At 49.0% G+C, this 12237-nt stretch overlaps 1 protein-coding gene and 1 non-coding gene across 2 annotated transcripts in view; one reads left to right on the forward strand and one right to left on the reverse strand.

The window, feature by feature from the left end:
• STYXL1 (serine/threonine/tyrosine interacting like 1) overlaps positions 1 to 12237 on the reverse strand; it is a 110063-nt gene that overhangs the window by 56580 nt on the left and 41246 nt on the right. The gene's annotated exons all lie outside the window — the stretch shown is intronic.
• On the forward strand, positions 9347 to 9537 carry LOC120996673. Its single transcript, XR_005777841.1, has one exon. It is a non-coding gene; the product is annotated as a U2 spliceosomal RNA (small nuclear RNA).

Below are 12237 nucleotides of genomic sequence, written 5' to 3' on the forward strand. Positions count from 1 at the left end.
ATCTGCCAAAACACTTGTTACAATAATACAACCGCATGCATCCGTCCGGTTGTATTATGTCTTCTATAGCCATCATGGATCCGTCTTGAACACCGTTGAAAGTCAATGGGGGACAGATTTGTTTTCTATTGTCGGAGAAAATGGATCTGTCCCCATTGACAGATCCGTTTGGCTCAGTTTGGTCAAGCGGACAGCAAAACGCTGCAGGCAGCATTTTGGTGTCTGCCCTGAACGGATCTCGTGAACGGAAAGCCAAAACGCTAGTGTGAAAGTAGCCTAAGCCTCCAAACAAACATGGGTGAGTCGGCTGAACTGCAGCTGGCACGTGTTTTTGCATTGTCCTGTTTTGGCTAATACGTTTTACAGAGAAACAAAGTAGTTTTTTTCAGGATGTTCTCCATGACGGCACCACAGGAGGATGTCCTGTTGGCCTCTGCAGGCACAAGACTGGTTAAAAAATAAATCTCCTCCCACACCTACCTGCCAGTGATCTTCCTGTCCCTACAGAGGACAGTTGGAAGAGTGGAGATTACGGAGTAGTGCTGTAACTCTATTGGGGGCAATTTCCTCACCTTCCTGATTCCTAGGGGCCCTGCTAAAACCTGTCTGTCTAGACTAGAGGTGCCTTAACCTGCAGTGGGATCTGTACTGAAGCAAGAGTTGGAATCCAACAATTACCAGAGCTCAGTGTTCCTGGTACCACTGCACTCTTGGTTACCTCCATCCTGAAGTTCCTGGAAGCGTGCGAGTATCTTTAGACACTTCAGGGAGCTTGCAATTCCTTTGGCATGACCAGAGCATTGCTCACTGGAAGTGATGTCAGTACTGTAAGTGTTAACGAGTGCAGGTCAGGGCTTGGCACAAGGTGCTGTGGGAAAGATAAGTTGGGGGGGCAGCAGACATGCACTACAGCTTCTGGGCACTTGTGAATTGAGATGCATTGCGCTGTGTAACTTCTGGCCATGTGGATCACAATCCTGATGCTCCTGCCCTGGGTCATGTAGGACACCTCTTTGGAAATGCACATCATATTGTGTGCTTAGTAACTTTCTCAATATCTAGAGGGGGACAAGGAAGAGTCTCAAGTTTGCCTGACATCAGAAAAACCGTGCCATACAGGACTCTTGAAGTAAGCTGATTAAAGAACAGCCCTCCTTTGTCTGAACTAAGAACTGTAATTAGAGATGAGGTACAAGCTACAGTAGCCAAAATGTTACCTGCTATAGCTCCTCCACATACCGCTCCTTTTACCCACACCTTTCCCTACAGAATGTAACACTTTCTTATAAGCGACCTCCTATTGACTGAGGATGATTCAGAGTTTAGAGATCTGTGATGGGGAGCTAGTGGCAAGTACCGCCATCACTGTGAAAAGATGGATACTATACTTAAAATAGTGAGATACTATGGATACAGAGGTACAAGATGAAGTTTTAAGGGGGGGCGGGGATTCAGAGTAAATGGAGACTTTTCTATTGAAGGGGTTTTATAGGATTTTGGTACTGATGACCTATACTTGGGATAGGCAATCAGTATCTGATTGGTGGGGGCCCAATACCAGGGACCCCCACCGAACATTGTATAGCTGCTGTGCTTGGTATTGCACTTCGACCCATTGAAGTCAATGGGGCTGAGCTGCAATACCAAGCACCGCTGCTATACAATGTATATGGCTGTGCTTGGTAGGCACTGCGAAGGCTGTGAAGCTCATAAGAGTTGCCGGTGCCTTCTCAAACAGGTGGCAGGGGTCCTGGGTGTCAGACCCCCACGATCATATACTGATGACCTATCCCTTGTATAGGTCAGTAGCATTAAAAGACCTAGTTGAATGTGACCTATAAGGCTGAATGGTGGGGGACTGGGGGCTCTTATTCCCTGGTGTAAACTGCCTGCGCATTTTTGGCATACACAGGTGCATTTAAGACACGCCTTTTCCCACAAAGCCATGCGTCTTGCTGCAACTACAATATTTGTAGTTGCACCCTCTGCAGCAATAATCTTTCCAGTTGATCCCTCATGACAGCACAACAGGAGGTTGTTCCCTTTTGACCTTCATGAGACCGGAAACAGGTTAAAAGGTCCCTCCCACCTCCACCCACCAGTGTTCTTCCTGTTCCTACAGGGGATAGATGCAGAGAGGTTCCCTGCTCTAGGGTTGAAGAGATTTTACAAGGCCTTTTAGGGCCTAAGGCTGGGACTAGTATCAGAGGGTGTCCAGCCTCTCCTTCCAGGTCTCGAATAGCCTTCCTAACACCTCTCGGGGTAGAGTCCCTTAGCAGCCTGGAACCCACCTAGCTGAGTCCGAGCCTGTAGGTGGGTTCTCTGATGGCCTGGGTTCATCCTCTTTCCTACCCAATAAGTGGCTGTGCCAGTACCTTTTATCTGGAGGTCTTGGCTTGCTCCTAACCCTGATGAAGTGGGTAATGCAGCTGGTGGTTACCTCGCTATGGATGCCTATGGCAGGGATGGCCAGCCTGCGGCTCTGCAGCTGTTGTAAAACTACAATTCCCACCATGCCCTGCTGTAGGCTGATAGCTGTAGGCAGTCTTTGCATGCTGGGAGCTGCAGGTTGGCCATCCCTGGAGCTTAGATCCGCTGTTCCTTAAAGGGGTTGTCCGGGATTGGGGACATTTGTCTATTAGTAATCTAATAACCTAAACATTACAAACATGCATGTGGTACCATTAGAACATATTGTTGAAGCCCTGTTTTCCTCCTTTCAATTCATGCCCGGAAGGGAGTCTTTTCTTATCTTCAGTGACGTACCGGGTCCCTAGCAGGCAAGCATAGCTTCCTCTTCCTCTGCCAGGGAGCCTGGTGACATCACTGGCAGTCTAGATAATAATGCAGAGAGGTTGGAGGGGCGGTAACTTGTCCGGCCGGCATCGTGCTAAGCCCCGCCCCCAGTCGGTGACATCACCGGCCCTTCAGCATTACAATGAATGGAGGAGGATTACTATGCTTGTTAGCATAGAAAACTCCTCTCATCAGAATTACTAGCTAATGGGGCAGAAGGCTTTAGAAAGGAGGAACTCCTTTCACCACAGGATGACATGGCCATGCTGATTGCATATATTGCATTTAGACAATGGCATGTTGATTGTGTAAAAAAAAAAAAAAAAACCAATGGCTGTTGAAAGAATAGGTAATAATAGTGTAATCAGTCAGCTTTTTTTTTTTTTTTTTTTTATTGATTTGAAATAAACGGATAATCCTATTTATGTAATGAGGCTGCTTTTGTCTAGTTTAAAATCATTTTTTTTAGCCCCGTACTTGTGTTTTGGAATGAATCTTTTTAGCACATTCTCCTTTTGGAGTTGCAGTGTGTGCATTTCACTTTCCTGTGGTTAGGGTACTTTCACATTTGCAGCAGGACGGATCCGACAGGCTGTTCACCATGTCTGATCCATCCTTCCGCTATTTCGCCGGACCGCCGTTCCGTCCCCATTGACAATAATGGGGACGGGGGCGGAGCTCCGGCGCAGCACGGCAGTGCACGGCGAAAGGCCGCCGGACTAAAAGTCCTGCATGTCCGACTTTTTAGTCCGGCAGCCTCTCACCGCGAACTGCTGTACTGCGCCGGAGCTCCGCCCCCGTCCACATTATAGTCAATGGGGAAGGAGCGGCGGCACGGCGAAATAGCGCAAGGACAGATCCGACAGGGGGAACAGCCTGTCGGATCCGTTCTGCCGCAAGTGTGAAAGTACCCTTATACATCGGTTTTAACTGATTGCCAGGTCAGTATATAAGGTTTACCTTGAAAAAAATAAAAATATATATATATTATGCGTGCCTCTTACAGTGTGACGGTGTCCGGTATGTTTATGGATGCATGTGGAAGCGTGCCCCTTACAGTGTGACGGTGTCCGGTATGTTTATGGATGCATGTGGAAGCGTGCTCCTTACAGTGTGACGGTGTCCGGTATGTTTATGGATGCATGTGGAAGCGTGCTCCTTACAGTGTGACGGTGTCCGGTATGTTTATGGATGCATGTGGAAGCGTGCTCCTTACAGTGTGACGGTGTCCGGTATGTTTATGGATGCATGTGGAAGCGTGCCCCTTACAGTGTGACGGTGTCCGGTATGTTTATGGATGCATGTGGAAGCGTGCCCCTTACAGTGTGACGGTGTCCGGTATGTTTATGGATGCATGTGGAAGCGTGCTCCTTACAGTGTGACGGTGTCCGGTATGTTTATGGATGCATGTGGAAGCGTGCCCCTTACAGTGTGACGGTGTCCGATTGTCTCTAAGCTCTGCAAACACTGAGCACATGACAGATGCCAAAGATAGAGCAAGGAGAAGTTTATGGGTGTACATATGGAGGAGGAATATAAGCCAGGAGGATGAATATGTATGAGGGGGCGGATCGAAGGAGGAGTGGAGGCTGTGCAGGATGCATGAATATGTATGAGGGGGGCGGGTGCAGGGACACTGTTAGACAGGAGAAATAATTAGATGCCGCCCTGCAGTGCGGCAGGAAGTGAAGGAACAGATAAACAGATGTGTAAACAATGTGTTCAGGGCTGTAGGAGCCATGCTCCAGAGTAAAAGATACCTCAAACCACCTTGGGAACATAGACTTGGCTACTAAAGGTGAGTAAGATGTTTTTTTTAAAAAATAAGTTTGATCCCGGACAACCCCTTTAATGGAGTTCAGCAGGATTGCGCCTCAGTGCGTCTGAAACAGTCAGCAGCTGGGCCTTTTCTTTTCTCCTTACCAACGCTCCGTATGCAAGTGTTGGCAGCACATACTCCAAGATTGGTAAGTAAACCATGCATGTGTTTAACCAGCTGGATTGCCTCAACAGTTCTAATTACTTTAATTGAGAATCTGTGTGAATCTAAATGGGAACTCAGGCGATGGTAGCATCACCTGTTTCTTTAAGTAGGACTGAATGTGGATTTAAAATTTTCAGGCTGAATTCAATCGATAAGGTCTCAGACTTTTAAATCTTTCAGGTCTAGCAACCTGGCTTAGTTATGTCTGACTTGATTCCTTTATCTAGGAAAAATTCCTTTGTGCCTCGTGGCCTCTGTGCCGCCGTGTGTGACCAGCTGCCACCTGGCAGTGGCCGGCAGACACTTGCCTCTGTGCGTGGTGGGCAGTGGCCAGCCCGACACTTGCCTCCTACTGGTGCCCTGACACATAAAAGTAACTTCCTGCCTCCTACCTTGTTAAGTTAGAGCTAAATGAATCCTAAGGTGAAGACCTCAGGTAAGGATCCAGTGTGACAGTAAGATTAGGGAAAGCCTAGTGGAGATGAGTGGTAGTTCAATCAATGCACTCTACTACCATTTGTGGAGTGGAGTAGCCTACAGTGCCTGTTCACGATCTACAGTTTAGCGCAAAGCTGTATTTGGAGCCACATTCCTCCATGGATAATGTGGACAATATTAATAGAAATTGGATGTAATACAAAGAGTGCAAGACATATATGTGTAACGGCCATGTGATTTATAGGGTATAGTATACTCTACACTAGGGCTGGGTGATATGGCCTAAAATCTATATCTATATTCAAATATAATTTGAAGCATGTGTAATACAATGATATAGCGCAATATATTTTTTTATGTATGTATACAAATTACAAAACTCCAACAGCCCCATGCCATTGCCACCATCATCATGTCTAACAGCCAGCGCCATCAGCCCCATGCCATAGCCCCCCCCCCCCCTGCTAGATTCAGGCCCCTGCTAATATACTTATCTTTCCTGCAGGGTGCGTGGCTGGCTGATGGAGTCCGCAGGAGACGGACTACGTCTTTTTCCCAGCATGCACTGGGAGGGACCTGACGTCACACACAGCGTCAGCCATCAGGCTGACGATGTGGGAATGCAAGGCCCTGCAGCACGGTGCAGTCGGGAGGCCACGGAGTGGTGAGTGAGAAGCTTCTTCAGTTCACTACCGCTCCGTGGTCTTCTATCACGATATAATTAAATTCTATATCGTTGCCTGAATTTATGACTATAATATCGTATATCGTTTATATTGCCCACACCTACTCTACACCTGTAGATAGTATGGGTCAGCCTGAAGTTAAAGGAACATTAGTGTGACCAGAGCACTGAAATTTAGAAAAGATCCTACCCAGACCTGTTATAATGGGAGGCAGCGCCATCCTGGCTGGGAATTCGTCTTGTATGGATTATAGCTATCTCTTCTATGGCAATAAATTGGTATATCTACCTGAAGACAAGTGATTTTCAGTAAATGTCAACTTATGCCTAACTAAACTCTTCTCTATGTTATTCTATCTATTTGCACCTAAGGGTGCTGATGTTACGAACATTAGGGACCATGCCTTCATTGCACCTAAAACCCATAACCTCAAGGGCACCTCTGTCGCCTCCGGGAAGAAGACTCCCCTCACTGGAGGCCATCCCAGGGAGCTACAAAACGGCAATAGAGACTGTGGACAGAGGAATGCACATTCACACTTACAGCCATGCTCACACATCTAAGCTGCGGCTATGTACGCTGCATAGGTCCTGTAACCTTTTGTCACTCCTCAGTCCCTGTGTCTCCTGGCTAGTGCCATGAAAGATCTTGTGAAATCCTTAAGACTGCCTCTGACCTTGATGCTATGTGGGCAGGTGGGTTCTCGGTTGGCCTGGTTTCGTCGGGAGGGTTCTTTCTCCTTTCTTCTCCCTTGCGTTCATACCAACACCTCCTGATACGGGATCCCAAGCTTGTCCTGCACTGGTATGAAGTTAATGGTACAGTTTGGTTACCTCATCGTTGATGTCCATGTCTGCCATGTGCCAGTGCTGTCAGCTTGGCTTCTTACATATACCTTGTAGACATTCTGGAGTTAGTTTATCATATTATAACAATTAAAGGGCCTCTGTCACCCCCAAAACTCATTTCTCGTACTTTTATCCATTGGGGGACACAGATCATGGGTATAGCTTAGAGGTATTAGTAGGAGGGACACTATGCAAATACAAAAGAGCTCCTCCTCCTTGGGCTATACCCCCCCCCCCCCCCCCCGACTCCACCAGGAGGAACTTCAGTCTTTGCTTAGTGTCCGGCGAAGGAGGTTGACACGATCTCTAGCTCTACTCCTTTTTGTTATTTTCTTTCTAGATAGTGCCCGCCGCCGTCTTTGGGATGCTGCCTCCATTGCCCCCCAAAGAAGACAAGTGGATCCGGGCTCGACCTGCAGCTCCGGTATCCCACCAGCCCCTGGGTCACCTGCTGCCACCCTCCACCAGAGCACTGCACTCCTGATCAAGGAGTCAGAAGTCTGAAGAGGTGCATCCCTGCTGCTCCTGGAGTCGAGGGAGAAGTTCTGCAGGAGCAGATAAGTATTGCCTGCATCCCTGCCATCCACCTCCCTCCTCCTTCCTCCCTCTCTCCATCCTCATTTTTCCTGAGGCTGCCTGGGTAAAATGTAGAGATAGGAATCCTTCTGGGGGCACGAGGACTCTTTTTATTAGGGACACATTTTGCCTGCCTTTGACAGGCTCGGCTATGGCATGCTATGCGCGGCACTGCCGGCATCACTCCTGTTTTCCTCCAGTCGGTTCAGGACAGGGGACGCACCACAGAGTTCAGCGGTAGGCGGCAGCTGCCGGCAGCGCTCTCCTTCCTACTCCCCAGGGACATTACCCACCGATTATGCTGTGAGGGGGCCCTGGTGGCGGCGGGGCAATTTTTTCATACAGCGCGCACACGCTCTTTTCGCGCTATTATGACGTGGCCGGGGGGAAGGAGCCTCTGTTCCACTCTGGCGCTTCCTCCTCGCTGTGTGCGGCTGTGCACTCCGAACTCTCGCGTGACTTCTGCTCCTCTCCGCTGGAGGTCCTCTCTTCTGTTGCCACAGGGGCCGTCCTAAGAGGGGTGAGTCGTTTCAGACAACTAGAATATTTTCTAATCCTTATTTGTCAGCCATTATGCCTAATCCACCCCTGCCTGTGGCAGATGCAGTGGACTTTGTCAGACCTTGCTGCTAAGGCTAAAGCAGGTGTAGGGATAAAGTTTTTAAAAGGAGGTGGGTGGCTCTGGGATTCCCCATTAGTCTCCATGGCCATTTCTCAGACCCCACTGGGGTCTTGTCAGGTGTACCATTCACCTATTTTCTGTCGCCTGTCTCTTGTGCCCTGCCCCTGGACAGGATCTCCTCCTTCTCTTGCTCAGCCCAGTCCTCCCTCTGCATGATGCAATCCTGCCTCTCTGCGGAGACAGTGGTACCCATCTCGGTTTCCACAGCCTTCCCCACTCCGTCCCTGAGAGCCTGCGGTCCCCGCTTGGGCAGCGGCCATGTCCAGCGCGGCCGCTGATTTGGTCTTAGTCGCCAAAACGGCCGTGCCCTTTAATCCTGTGGCGCCAACCACTCCATCTCCTCTCGGTGGTTCCCACAGTGGGCACCGGACTACGAAAAGGCAGCATGAGCGGCAGCATCCCACCTCGGATGACTCCGTCTTCCCCCCCCTTGCCTGTGGCGCTTTCGGACGACTCTCCCCCCTCCCTAGGGATAGCAAGTCTGAAGGGGAATTATCCGGCTCGGACGAGCCATGTCCTTTTTGGATTATAGGGCATTTGAAATCCTGTGACGCCAACCACCTCTCGGTGGTTTTCCACAGAGGACGCCCAACTACTAAGAGGTGGCGTGAGCGGCAGCATCCCTCCTCGGATGACTCCGTCCCCCCCCGTGCCTAGAGGCGCATTCGGACAACTCTCCCCCCTAGGGAACGCAAGTCTGAAGGGGTATTGTCCGTCTGGGATCAGGTCATGGAGTGGGACCCCTCGCCTAAGCTCTCCACCATGGTGGCTGACTTAGTGACGACTGTCCGAGACTCCTTATTCTCCAAGGGGATTCTCCTCCCTCACTAGCAGGAGTTTCCCCCCTTTTTTTTTTTTTTTTTTTTCCGTCCTGGGAGCTGGAGACTACCGCATTCCCGGTCCATGAGGGATCTTCCGCGGTCATGTCCAGGGCCTGGGGCCGTCCTAAATGGTTCTCGGCCACCAAGCGCATGAATACACTTTATCCTTCCCTGCTGACGGCGAAGAGAGGTGTCTTCTCCCCCTAAGGTGGATCCCCTGGTGGCCAGACTAGCCGATTATTCGGCCCTCCCTGTCTTCGACAGTTCCTCCTGGCAGGACTCTGTAGACAGGTGCATAGACTCTTTCCAGGTCCATTTTTCGCTGGCAGGCGCGTCCCTGCGACCTACCTTTGACTCTGCAGGGATGGCCAGTGCTCTCTCGGTGTGATTACAGCGCCACCACCAAGAACTGGCAGAAAAAGATGGGTCTACTGACACACTGAATTTGGTTCTCCAGATGTCTCAGGCTTCTAAGCTTCTTTGCAAAGCTTCTAGGGACATTGCTTCCCTCTTGCATCACTTCTCGGCCTTTTGGCTAAGATCAAGTGTAGTATCTGTTCTTATCAGTTTAATATCTGATACGTCCCCTATCTGGGGACGATATATTAAATGGATTTTTCGAACAGGGAGATGGAAAAAGAGCTTGCTCTGTCCACTCCACGCATTGACCTGGTATTGCAGTACCTCCAGGACCGGTGCACCTAACCGCATGTTAGCCATCTCGGTCTGATTAAATGTGGGGGACGCCCAAGCCTCCTCCAGACACTCCCTCGCTAAGCTCCCCTTTGGGGTTTTCCAGACCTTCTGGGGATCAGCTAGATTAGTTCATCTCTGCCACCACTGGGGGCAAGGGCGCTCATCCTCCCCAACCTAGGTCCAAGCGCACTTTTCGGACCAGGTCATCCGGCTCCGGTACCATTCCTTTCGCCGCTTCTCGTCTGGTAGGACGATGACTGCTTCCTCCGCCGGGGGTCTCGGGTCACCCGCAAAGCGGCCCTACTTCAAACCAGCCTTCCTGGCGCTAGAGGGCCAAGTCCGCCTGCCCTGCTGCTCCTAAGCCTATCTGCAGGTCCCGACCGCGGAATCTCACCTTCGATTCCTGCACTTCGCCATTGAGGGTCGACATTATCAGTTTGTTGCCCTTCCTTCGGGTTAGCGTCTGCCCCTCGGGTCTTTACAAGATCCTGGAACCGCTCATGGCGCTTCTTCGTACCAGGGGTATTCCTTTGCTGCCGTATCTGGGCGATATCCTGATGAAAGGCCCCCTCTCTACCGCAGGCCGAGGACAGCGTCCGGATCACTGTTCAGACTCTAACAGTTCGGCTGGCTGATAAATTTCTCAAAATCTTTCTCCTCCCGTCCCAGAAGCTCTCCTTCCTGGGGATGATTTTGGACAGCTCGACTGCCAGAGTATTCCTGCCAGCCTCCAAGTCCTCCCAGATCCACGGGGCAGTGTTGCATATGAGGCGCTCCCTGTACCTCTCCGTACGGGACTGCATGCCGGTCCTGGGTCTTATGGTAGCCCTTTTCGAGGCTGTTCCATATACCCAGTTTTCACGCTCTCCTGTTGCAACAGGAGATCCCTGCCCTCTGGGACAGACCTCTCGGGGTCTGGACGATAGCATCCGCTTGTCTCAGCGGGTTCGGGCAGCTCTCCCTTGGTGGCGGTCCCCGATGTACCTGAGGGTTGGGGCGTGGTTCTCCAGTCTCGCACGGTTCAGGGGAACATTCTAGAGCTGAGGGCGATTTTCCACTCCTCCCATTGGACTCCTCCCCTTGCGGGCCTCCCGATGAGGATTCAATCAGACAATGTCACGGCGGTGGTCTACATCACCCATCAGGGCAGGACCTGCAGCTGGATGGTGATGCAGGAGGTGACGAGAATTCTGACGTGGGCGGAGTCGCACGTTCCGGTGTTGTCAGCAATTTACATTCCAGGAGTGGAGAACTGGACAGCGAACTCTCTATGCCGCAACAAGGTGGATCCAGGCGAGTGGTCTCTGAATCCCGATGTATTCGAAGAAATCTGTCACAGATGGTGTAGTGGTTTATATATGATGTTAAAATATTTTAGCTAGTTTTAGAGCGAGTCGCTTTTACATGATGGTACTTACCATATAGACTAGGCTTAGGGTACTTTCACACTAGCGTTTATTTTTTTCTGGCATTGAGTTCCGTCCTAGGGGCTCAATACCGTGAAATAACTTATCAGTTTTATCTTAATGCATTCTGAACGGAGAGCAATCCGTTCAGGATGCATCAGGATGTCTTCAGTTCAGTCTTTTTGCCTTTTCAGGACTGAGATAATACCGCAGCATGCTGTGGTTTTATCTCCGTCCAAAATTCCGGAACATATTTTTTCCCATTGACATACATTTAATGCTGGATCCGGCCCCGAGGGTTCCGGCAAAACTGATCCGTTTTTGTGGTCTGCGCATGCTCAGACCGCAAAAAATTAGAAAAATAAATAAATGGATCAATTTTTCCCGATGACACCGTAGAGATGGAGCCGGCATTTCAATGCATTTGTCATACGGATCAGGATCCTGATCCATCTGACAAATGCCATCAGTTTCCATACGTTTTCCATATTTAGCAAAAATATGGAAAAATTACCAAATTTATATTTCTCTACTTTTTATAATAGATAGTAATACCTCCAAAAATAGTTACTTTACATTCCCCCTATGTGTACTTCATGTTTGAATCATTTTGAAAATGACATTTTATTTTTTCGGGACGTTAGAAGGCTTAGAAGTTTAGCAGCAAATCTTAAAATTAAGAAAATTTCCAAAACCCAATTTTTTTCAAGACCAGTTCAGTTATGAAGTCACATTTTAGAAACTACACCTCTCAAGCTATTCAAAACTGATTTTCCAAACTTTGTTTAACCCTTTAGGTGCCCCACAAGAATTAAAGGAAAATGGGAATGAAACTTCAAAATTTCCTTTTTTTTTTTTAAAGCAGATTTAAAATTTTTATCTATTTTTTTTTTCCTGCAACTTATCAAAGGTAAACAGCCAAACAAAACTCAAAATCTATCACCCTGAAGCTGGAGTTTACAGAAACACCCCATGTGTGCTCAAAAACTGATGTATGGGCACACAGCAGGCTTCAGAGTGGAAGGAGTACCATATGGCTTTTGGAGAGTGGATTTAGCTGGAATGGTAATTGGGAGCTATGTCGCATATGAAGACACCCTGAGGTGGCCCTACAGTGGAAACCCCCCAAAAAGTGGCCCCATTGGGTAAACTACACCTGTCAAGGAATATTTCAAGGTGTGTAGTGAGCGCTTTGACCCATCAGGCGTTTCACAGAATTAGGAAATGCTTTGGCTGTGAAAATAAAAAATAAATATCCAGAAAAAGTTGCTTTACAACCACATTTTTCACATTCACAAGGTGTA

This window comes from Bufo bufo, chromosome 3, assembly GCF_905171765.1.
Source record: "Bufo bufo chromosome 3, aBufBuf1.1, whole genome shotgun sequence".
NCBI classification, from domain to species: domain Eukaryota; kingdom Metazoa; phylum Chordata; class Amphibia; order Anura; family Bufonidae; genus Bufo; species Bufo bufo.